The 8345-nt window shown below is 45.3% G+C and overlaps 1 protein-coding gene and 2 long non-coding RNA genes across 5 annotated transcripts in view; 1 reads left to right on the top strand and 2 right to left on the bottom strand.

Annotated features, from left to right (window-relative positions):
• LOC102146399 (tropomyosin-2-like) overlaps positions 1-8345 on the bottom strand; it is a 133927-nt gene that overhangs the window by 93862 nt on the left and 31720 nt on the right.
• Positions 147-5960, top strand: LOC135968569 (uncharacterized). Of its 3 annotated transcripts, XR_012427943.1 has the most exons (3): positions 147-255; positions 4499-4668; positions 5450-5960. It is a non-coding gene; the product is annotated as an uncharacterized lncRNA (long non-coding RNA). The 3 variants fall into 3 exon arrangements; XR_010583455.2 differs by lacking the exon at positions 4499-4668; XR_010583454.2 differs by having other exon boundaries at positions 4499-5960.
• On the bottom strand, positions 2449-4856 carry LOC141409137 (uncharacterized). The gene is made up of 2 exons (XR_012427944.1): positions 4721-4856; positions 2449-2647 (listed from the first exon to the last, which is right to left on the bottom strand). It is a non-coding gene; the product is annotated as an uncharacterized lncRNA (long non-coding RNA).

The raw sequence follows: 8345 nt of genomic DNA, 5'->3' as shown, positions 1-8345 counted from the left end.
GGAGGTGGGTGGGGCCTGGGCGAGGTAGGGGCGGGGCGCGAGGCGGAGAGACTTTGCGCTTTAGAACCCGCAGCGGGCGGGGCAGGGCCGGGGCGGGACCTGTGCGCCTCTCAGCCTTGTTCCCAGCACCTCTGTTTCCGGGTTTTGGAGGCGAGACCGGCCGGGAAGGCTGAGGCATGATTCAAAAGCCCTGGAATTGTCTGGAACGGGGATACAAACTACAATGTAAAATGCAAGGCCCGGCCTGGGCGGAAGGTAGGATTTCATGCTGAGGGCCCATAGAACAGAATAGAAATCCTCTCCCTTTCTATTCTCCATTCACTCGGGAGGGAGAGTCCATCCTGTGCTCAGCTTCAGATATTTCCCTAAAGCCACCGCTTGGGATGCAGGACGGAGTGCTCAGGCCAGAGAGGTGAGAGGTTACAGCTTGTTGGATAAACACAGCAAGGATGCTGGGGCGGGGGCGGGAGCCTGAGGTCCCAGCTACTCAGGAAGTAGCGGTGGGAGGATCACTGAGTCTGGGCATCCAGGCCAGCCTGGGCGACAAAGTAACACTCCCTCCGGCAGGGCCCCCTTCCTCGTCTCTCTTTTTTTTTTCCTTCGTTTTCTTTTAACGTTTTAAAATACAATTTTCGTGGTGTGAGATACAGATCCAACAGTATTCCATGTGGATATCCAGTTAGTTGTCCCAGCACATTTGTGGAAGAGATCTATTACTTTCTTTTACTTATTTATGTACTTATTTCTTTTCTGTTGTTTTGAGACAGAATATTTGTCTGTCACCCATGCTGGAGTGCAGTGGCGGGATCTGGGGTCACTGCAGCCTCTGCCTTCTGGGTTCAAGCAATTCCCCTGCCTGAGCCTCCGGAGTAGCTGCTATTACATGTGCGTGCCACCATGCCCGTCTAATTTTTATATATTTGTACGTGGGTTCACCATATTGGCCAGGCTGGTCTCAAACTCCTGACTTCAAGTGATCCACTTGCCTCTGCCTCGGAAAGTGCTGAAGAGTACAGGCGTGAGCCACCGCGCCTGGCCCAACAAATGCTGTTTACTTGACTTTCTAATTGTTGAGAAAATTTAATCGAAAGCTATGGGTAAAAGAAAGAGAGATCAGACTGTTACTGTGTCTATGTAGAAAGAAGTAGACATAAGAGACTCCATTTTGTTCTGTAATAAGAAAAATTCTTCTGCCTTGAGATGCTGTTAATCTGTAACCCTAGCCCCAACCCTGTGCTTGCAGAGACATGTGCTGTGTTGACTCAAGGTTTAATGGATTTGGGGCTATGCAGGATGTGCTTTGTTAAACAAGTGCTTGAAGGCAGTATGCTTGGTAAAAGTCATCGCCTTTCTCTAATCTCAAGTACCCCGGGACACAAACACTGCGGAAGGCCCCGGGGACCTCTGCCTAGGAAAGCCAGGTATTGTCCAAGGTTTCTCCCCATATGATAGTCTGAAATATGGCCTTGTGGGAAGGGAAAGACCTGATCGTTCCTCAGCCCAACACCCGTAAATGGTTTGTGCTGAGGAGGATTAGTAAAAGAGGAAAGAAGGCCTCTTGGCAGTTGAGAAAGAGAAAGCCATCTGTCTTCTGCCCGTCCCTGGGCAATAGAATGTCTGGGTGTGAAACCTGATTGTATGTTCTATTTACTGAGATAGGAGAAAACCGCCTTAGGGCTGGAGGTGAGACGTGCTAGGGGTAATGCTGATCTTTATGCATGGAAGATGTTTATGGAGATGTTTGCATATATGCACATCAAAGCACAGCACTTTTCCTTAAACTTACTCATGACACAGAAATCTTTATTCAAAAGGCTTCCTGCTGACCCCCTCCCTACTATTACCGTATTGTCCTGCCACTTCCCCCTCTCTGAGATGGTAAAGATAATGATCAATAAATATTGAGGGAACTCAGAGATGGGTGCCAGCGTGGGTCCTCCGTATGCTGAGCGCCGGTCCCCTGGGCCCACTTTTTCTTTCTCTATACTGTGCCTCTGTGTGTCTTTCTTTTCTCAAGTCTCTCGTCCCACCTGTCGGGAAACCCACAGGTGTGGAGGGGCAGGCCACCCCTTCAGAAAACAAAACAAAAAAGTCTTCCCCCAAATGACAAATCATCTGCATGACAATAATAGAGAAAAATAAAAATCATTTCATTAATAAATGAGCCTTAGACCCGATTGTGATGGGAAATAGAGGCAAACAGCTAAGAGGCTGAAAAAAGAGAAAGAAATTTCACTTTTCTATACAACAATTAAGTTTATGTTTTCAAGTTAAACACTAATCAGGTCTCAGGGAAGAGGAGTTGACAACACGGTTGGTCATACATAGTTCATCCTGCCTCTACTTGGTAATGAAGGTTGTAGGGTCCAGCCCTACCGGGCTTAGCGGGTGTTCTCCCCGTGTGCAGAGACGAGAGATTGTAATAAATAAAGACAAAAGACAAAGAGATAAAGAGGAAACAGCTGGGCCCAGGGGACCACTGCCATCTACACGTGGAGACCGGTAGTGGCCCGTAAGGACTGGGGCCACTGATATTTATTGCATACCAGACAAGGGGGCAGGGTAAGGAGGGTGAATCTTCTAAGTGATTGACAAAGTGAAGCAACTCACGTGATCACAGGACAGGGGATCCTTCCATTTTAGGTAACTGAAGCAGAGAGAGAGAAGGCAGCATACATCAGTGTTTCTTCTATGCATTTATGAGAAAGACCAAAGACTTTAAGACTTTCACTATTTTTTCTACTGCTGTCCACTACAGACTTCAAAGAGGAACCAGCAGTATGGGAGGAACATAAAACTGGATGAGAAGTGTGACCATTGAAACACAGCACCACAGGGAGGGATTTAGGCCTCCGGGTGACTGCGGGCAGGCCTGGATAATATCCAGCCTTCCACAAGAAGCTGGTGGAGCAGACTATTCCCTGACTCCTCCAAGGAAAGGAGACTCCCTTTTGCGGTCTGCTAAGTAATGGGTGTCTTCCCAGACACTGCCATTACTGCTTGACCAAGGAGCCCTCAAGCGGCCTTATGCGGGCCTGACAAAAGGTTCACCTCTTGCCTTCTAGGTCACTTCTCACAATGTCCCTTCATGACCTCACCCTACACCTGCTGGTTATTCCTAGGTTGTATTGGTAATGCAACAAAGAGTAATATTAAAAGCTAATGATTAATAATGTTTACAATAATGATTGATAATTGTCCGTGATCATCTCTATATCTAACTTATATTTGACTATTCTTATTCTAACTATTGTCTTTATTATATTATACTGAGACAGTTTGTGCCTTCAGTCTCTTGCCTCAGCATCTAGGCAATCTTTTGCCCATAGGAGGTGACCATCTGTCTCAGCTAATTAGCTTCATTCTGAGGGAGGGGGAGAAACCCTAACCCAGGTCTTTTTGACAAGTGTGAATTTTGCACCATGGTGACAGTTGCCCTCTCTGGTGAGGCTCCTACAATCTGACAGAAACTGATGTCAGTAGTAAATAATAAAATTTAGAGGCCGGGCACGGTGGCTCAAGCCTGTAATCCCAGCACTTTGGGAGGCCGAGACGGGCGGATCGCAAGGTCAGAAGATCGAGACCATCCTGGCTAACATGGTGAAACCCCGTCTCTACTAAAAAATACAAAAAACTAGCCGGGCGAGGTGGCGGGCCCCTGTAGTCCCAGCTACTCGGGAGGCTGAGGCAGGAGAATGGCGTAAACCCGGGAGGCGGAGCTTGCAGTGAGCTGAGATCCGGCCACTGCACTCCAGCCTGGGCGACAGAGCGAGACTCCGTCTCAAAATAAAATAAAATAAAATAAAATAAAATTTAGAATATATGATTAAATATAGAGTTTATTTGAACACAAAGCGTGAGGATAGCCACCTGGAAACATCAACTCCAAATGAATGGGATCAGCGTTCCTAAGTAGAGATGTTAAGTTTTCACACACAGAGAAAGACAGAGAAGCTTTAGCAGAATCACCACATCTTCCATTCAAGACCAGTGGGTAGGATAGGGTGCAGCAAGTTGATTGGTGATGGATTGATATACTTCAAGGAAGGTTACTTTATCACTTGATATAAAGGGGCAATGATCCAAGGAGGTCTTAGCTCTGGGGCTGCTTAGTCTTTCTATTTACAGAAAAATTCTTTTTTTTTTTTTTTTTTTTTAAGATGAAGTCTTGCTCTCTCACCCAGACTGGAGTGCAGTGGTGCGATCTCGGCTCACTGCAAACTACACCTCTCGGATTCAAGCAGTTCTCCTGCCTCACCTTCCCAAGTAGCTGGGATTACAGGCAGACACCACCACGCCTAGCTAATTTTGTTTTCATTTTGTTCTTTGAGACAGAGTCTCATGGTGTTGCCTAGGCAGGAGTGCAGTGACATGATCTCAGCTGCTCGCTGCAACCTCTGTCTCCCAGGTTCAAGTGATTCTCCTGCCTCACTCTCCCGAGTAGCTGGGATTACAGGAGTGCACGACCATGCCCAGCTAATTTTTTAATTTTTTGTAGAGACGGGGTTTCACCATGTTGGCCCAGCTGGTCTTGAACTCCTGACCTTGTGATCCAACCGCTTCAGCCTCCGAAAGTGCTGGGATTACAGGCATGAGCCATCGCACCCTGCCTGACAAATACATATTTTTATGAGCATTTTAAATGTAAAACTAGCCTGCCACATCTTTGTAAGTACCTGGTTTCCATGTTGCAATTTTTTCACTTTGAATATTTAAATACCTTTTGTTTAGTCTGTGTAGGGTCCAGCCCTACGGGGCTTAGCTGGTGTTCTCCCCGTGTGCAGAGACGAGAGACTGTAATAAATAAAGACACAAGACAAACAGATAAAGAGAAAACAGCTGGGCCCACAGGACCACTTCCATCAAGACGCGGAGACTGGGCTGGGCGCGATGGCTCACGCCTGTAATCCCAGCACTTTGGGAGGTCTAGGCGGGCAGATCACCTGAGGTTGGGAGTTCAAGACCAGCCTGACCAACATGGAGAAACTAGTCTCTACTGAAAATACAAAATTAGCAGGGTGTGGTGGCACATGCCTATAATCCCAGCTACTAGGGAGGTTGAGGCAGGAGAATCACTTGAACCTGGGAGGTGGAGGTTGCGGTGAGCCGAGATCGTGCCATTGCACTCCAGCCTGGGCAACAAGAGTGAAACTCCATCTCAGAAAAAAAAAAAAAGATGTAGAGACCGGTAGTGGCCCCTAACGGCTGGGCGCACTGATATTTATTGCATACAAGACAAGGGGGCAGGGTAAGGAGGGTGAATCTAAATGATTGATAAGGTGAAGCAAGTCACGTGATCATAGGACAGGGGGCCCTACACTTTTAGGTAGCCAAAGCAGAGAGAGCAGGCAGCATACATCAGCGTTTTCTTCTATGCACTTACAAGAAAGATCAAAGATTTTAAGACTTTCACTATTTCTGCTACCGCTGTTTACTACAAACTTCAAAGAGGAACCAGGAGTACGGGAGGAACATGAAAGTGGACAAGGAGCGTGACCACTGAAGCACAGCACCACAGGGAGGGGTTTAGGCCTCCGGACGACTGCGAGCAGGCCTGGATAATATGCAGTCTTCCACAAGAAGCTGGTGGAGCAGAGCGTTCCCTGACTCCTCCAAGGAAAGGAGACTCCCTTTCGCAGTCTGCTCAGTAACGGGTGTCTTCCCAGACACTGGCGTTACCGCTTCACCAAGGAGCCCTCAAGTGGCCCTTATGCGGGTGTGACAGAGGGCTCACCTCTTGCCTTCTAGGTCACTTCTCACAATGTCCTTTCAGCACCTGACCCTCTACCCACTGGTTATTCCTATGTTATCTTAGCAATGCAATATAGAGTAATATTAAAAGCTAGTGATTAATAATGTTTATAATAGTGATTGATAATTGTCCATGATCATCTCTATATCTAATTTGTATTATGACTATTCTTATTCTAACTATTTTCTTTATTAAATTCTGACACAGTTCGTGCCTTCGGTCTCTTGCCTTGGCACCTAGGTAATCTTTCACCCACATCTCTCCCCTTTTTATTGATTAGGATTGTCATTGCCATCATTGCTTGTCGCTGGCTTCGAGCTTTTCATCAGACTCCGTGGAGACACTTGCAGACTAAAAGCAAACGACATAAACACACCAGTATTAGTAATGCCAATAACAAAAGTGAACCTCCAATGGGCTTGATCCACTTGAAAAGATTTATATCAGGTAGTCCTTTTGTAATTGTTTCAAATATGTCAGAACCAGGAATGGTAGTTAAGTGAGCCTGGGAAGCCTCAAAAATTTGTTCCTTAAGTGTTGAAATATCTAAGGTTAAATGATCATCCCAGGCTTTTAGATGCCTTTGGACCTTTTCCCAACTATGTTGATCTTCTCTGTAAGCATAAGGTGTTATGCAAAAATCAGTGTATTCCAATCACATTGTAGTTGCATTCAGTGTGCTAAATTCATCATTCTGTCTCCCAACCAGATTACACTCTGGTGGAGGTCATTAATTTGATTGGCCAGTTTTTGATCAGTCTCAGCCTGAGAATTCCAAAGTCGGTGGACTTCTTTTGCCATGTTTCCACATAATGGGCAGTCTGGACCGAGTTAGGAATGGCTACTCCAGCAGTAGCCGCTGTTGTAACAGCAATTAAACCTGCAATCACAGCAATGAGTATAAAAATGAATCTCCTAGTTCTTTTAAGGATCCCTTTAAGGACTTCATTGACTATATGAATAGAAGGAGAAGATTCCCAGGGGCGGTGTAAAGAAACTGGTATCCATACCCATTCCCTGGCTCTGACCAGGAGAACACTTGTTTTTGGGTCAAATGTAGCATCAATACACATAAACAATTTGCAATTATTGCATTCAACAGTTTGGGTATCAGGGATGATAATTATGTTTCCAACCAATAACATATATAGTGGTTTAACACAGCTCCTCATGGGTACCACCGCATCAGAAATTAAAGTGACCTTATACATGTTTGTTTTGGTATTTGTAAGAATTTTTTGATAAGCTACATTCCATAATCTGATTCCGGATAAGGCTTCAGCCAACTTCCACAATTCAGGATGTTCTGGGGTAAGTATAGGATGAATCATTTTTGGCCTAGGAGGAACAATGCCCTTGTCCAACCATTTGAACGGGTAAGGAGACACCCATTTCTTCTTTTTTTAGGACTGCCAGCCTTCTTCTTCATAATCGATTAAGTAGTTAAACTCTGAACTTTGGGTATTTTGCTCAGAGCAATCTCGCCAATATACCCTTTTGGGGCCCAGTCAATGACAGTCCCTGTGACAGGACTCCGTGGCACTGCCGGTGTTGGGGCGTTGCAGTCACTCCATAGGATGTTTCCAATTACTAAAGCTGCCTTTATAGTGTCTTTTAAAGAGTCTGACAATCCTTGTGTTTTATTGTGTTTTACTGTGACAGGAATTCTCGGTTCCTCAAATGAATTTATTTTAACGGTCAGATCCTGAAAAGAATTACTACTCAAAACATTATGCACCTGATAAGAATCATTACTGGAGGCCGGTACAGTCCACATTCAATTTTGATTAGAGAATGCCAAACAGCCAGGTGCAATTCCTATGCACAATGGTGGAAATCTATATCCCATGGACACGTTAAAAGGCATTCGTGCTTCATCTGGTTGAACCTGAAATCTGTCATTAGGGACCAGCATGAATGCACTGTCATTAGTACAAACCTCCACTGAGGAATCCATCCATGAAACAGATGGAATAAGAGGGAGAAACAGGACATATGCCCAGTAGGTGTAATTGTGAGTTGCTGTAGCCCCAGGTATACTTAACACTACAGTAACTACCAGAAAGGCAGCCAAGATAATATTACCTGTAGTTTTTGGAATCCCTTTGTCCTGTAGGTGTCTCTCAGCCTCTTCGAACATTACTTTTATCTGACCCCATGTCAGCGAGGTGGAATTTTTTGTATTGGGAGTTGTAGGGCAAGGCTGTGATGTGAAGTTAAGATTACAAATTTTATTAGTCAGGTGATGAGCCTTGAGTTTCGATTTCCGGAGGCTGTTCGCCTTTTGTTTCTGATGGTTCTTCAAGACTGGAGTCATGGTACAATTTCAGCTGACGGGAGGGAACCCAAACAGTTTGTTGGTCCTTTCCTGGGGAGACACAAGCAAAACCCCTATGCCATGTTATTACAGTGCTTAATTCCCATTTATTAGTTTTTGTGTCCTTCCACCATACTCTCTTGCCTTTTTGTGGGTCAAATTTGTTACCAGTAAAGTGTCGTTCTGCTGCTGTGAAAGGTTGGTCCTTAGCCAAATTTTAAAAATTTAATGTGAACAGAGCTAATTGTATCTGAGCATGGGGAGCACTGGCATCCC

Source organism: Macaca fascicularis, chromosome 19 (genome assembly GCF_037993035.2).
Source record: "Macaca fascicularis isolate 582-1 chromosome 19, T2T-MFA8v1.1".
In the NCBI taxonomy this organism is placed as follows: domain Eukaryota; kingdom Metazoa; phylum Chordata; class Mammalia; order Primates; family Cercopithecidae; genus Macaca; species Macaca fascicularis.
The sequence above is the reverse complement of the archived record's forward strand: the minus strand, read 5'-3'. Positions and strand labels throughout refer to the sequence as shown.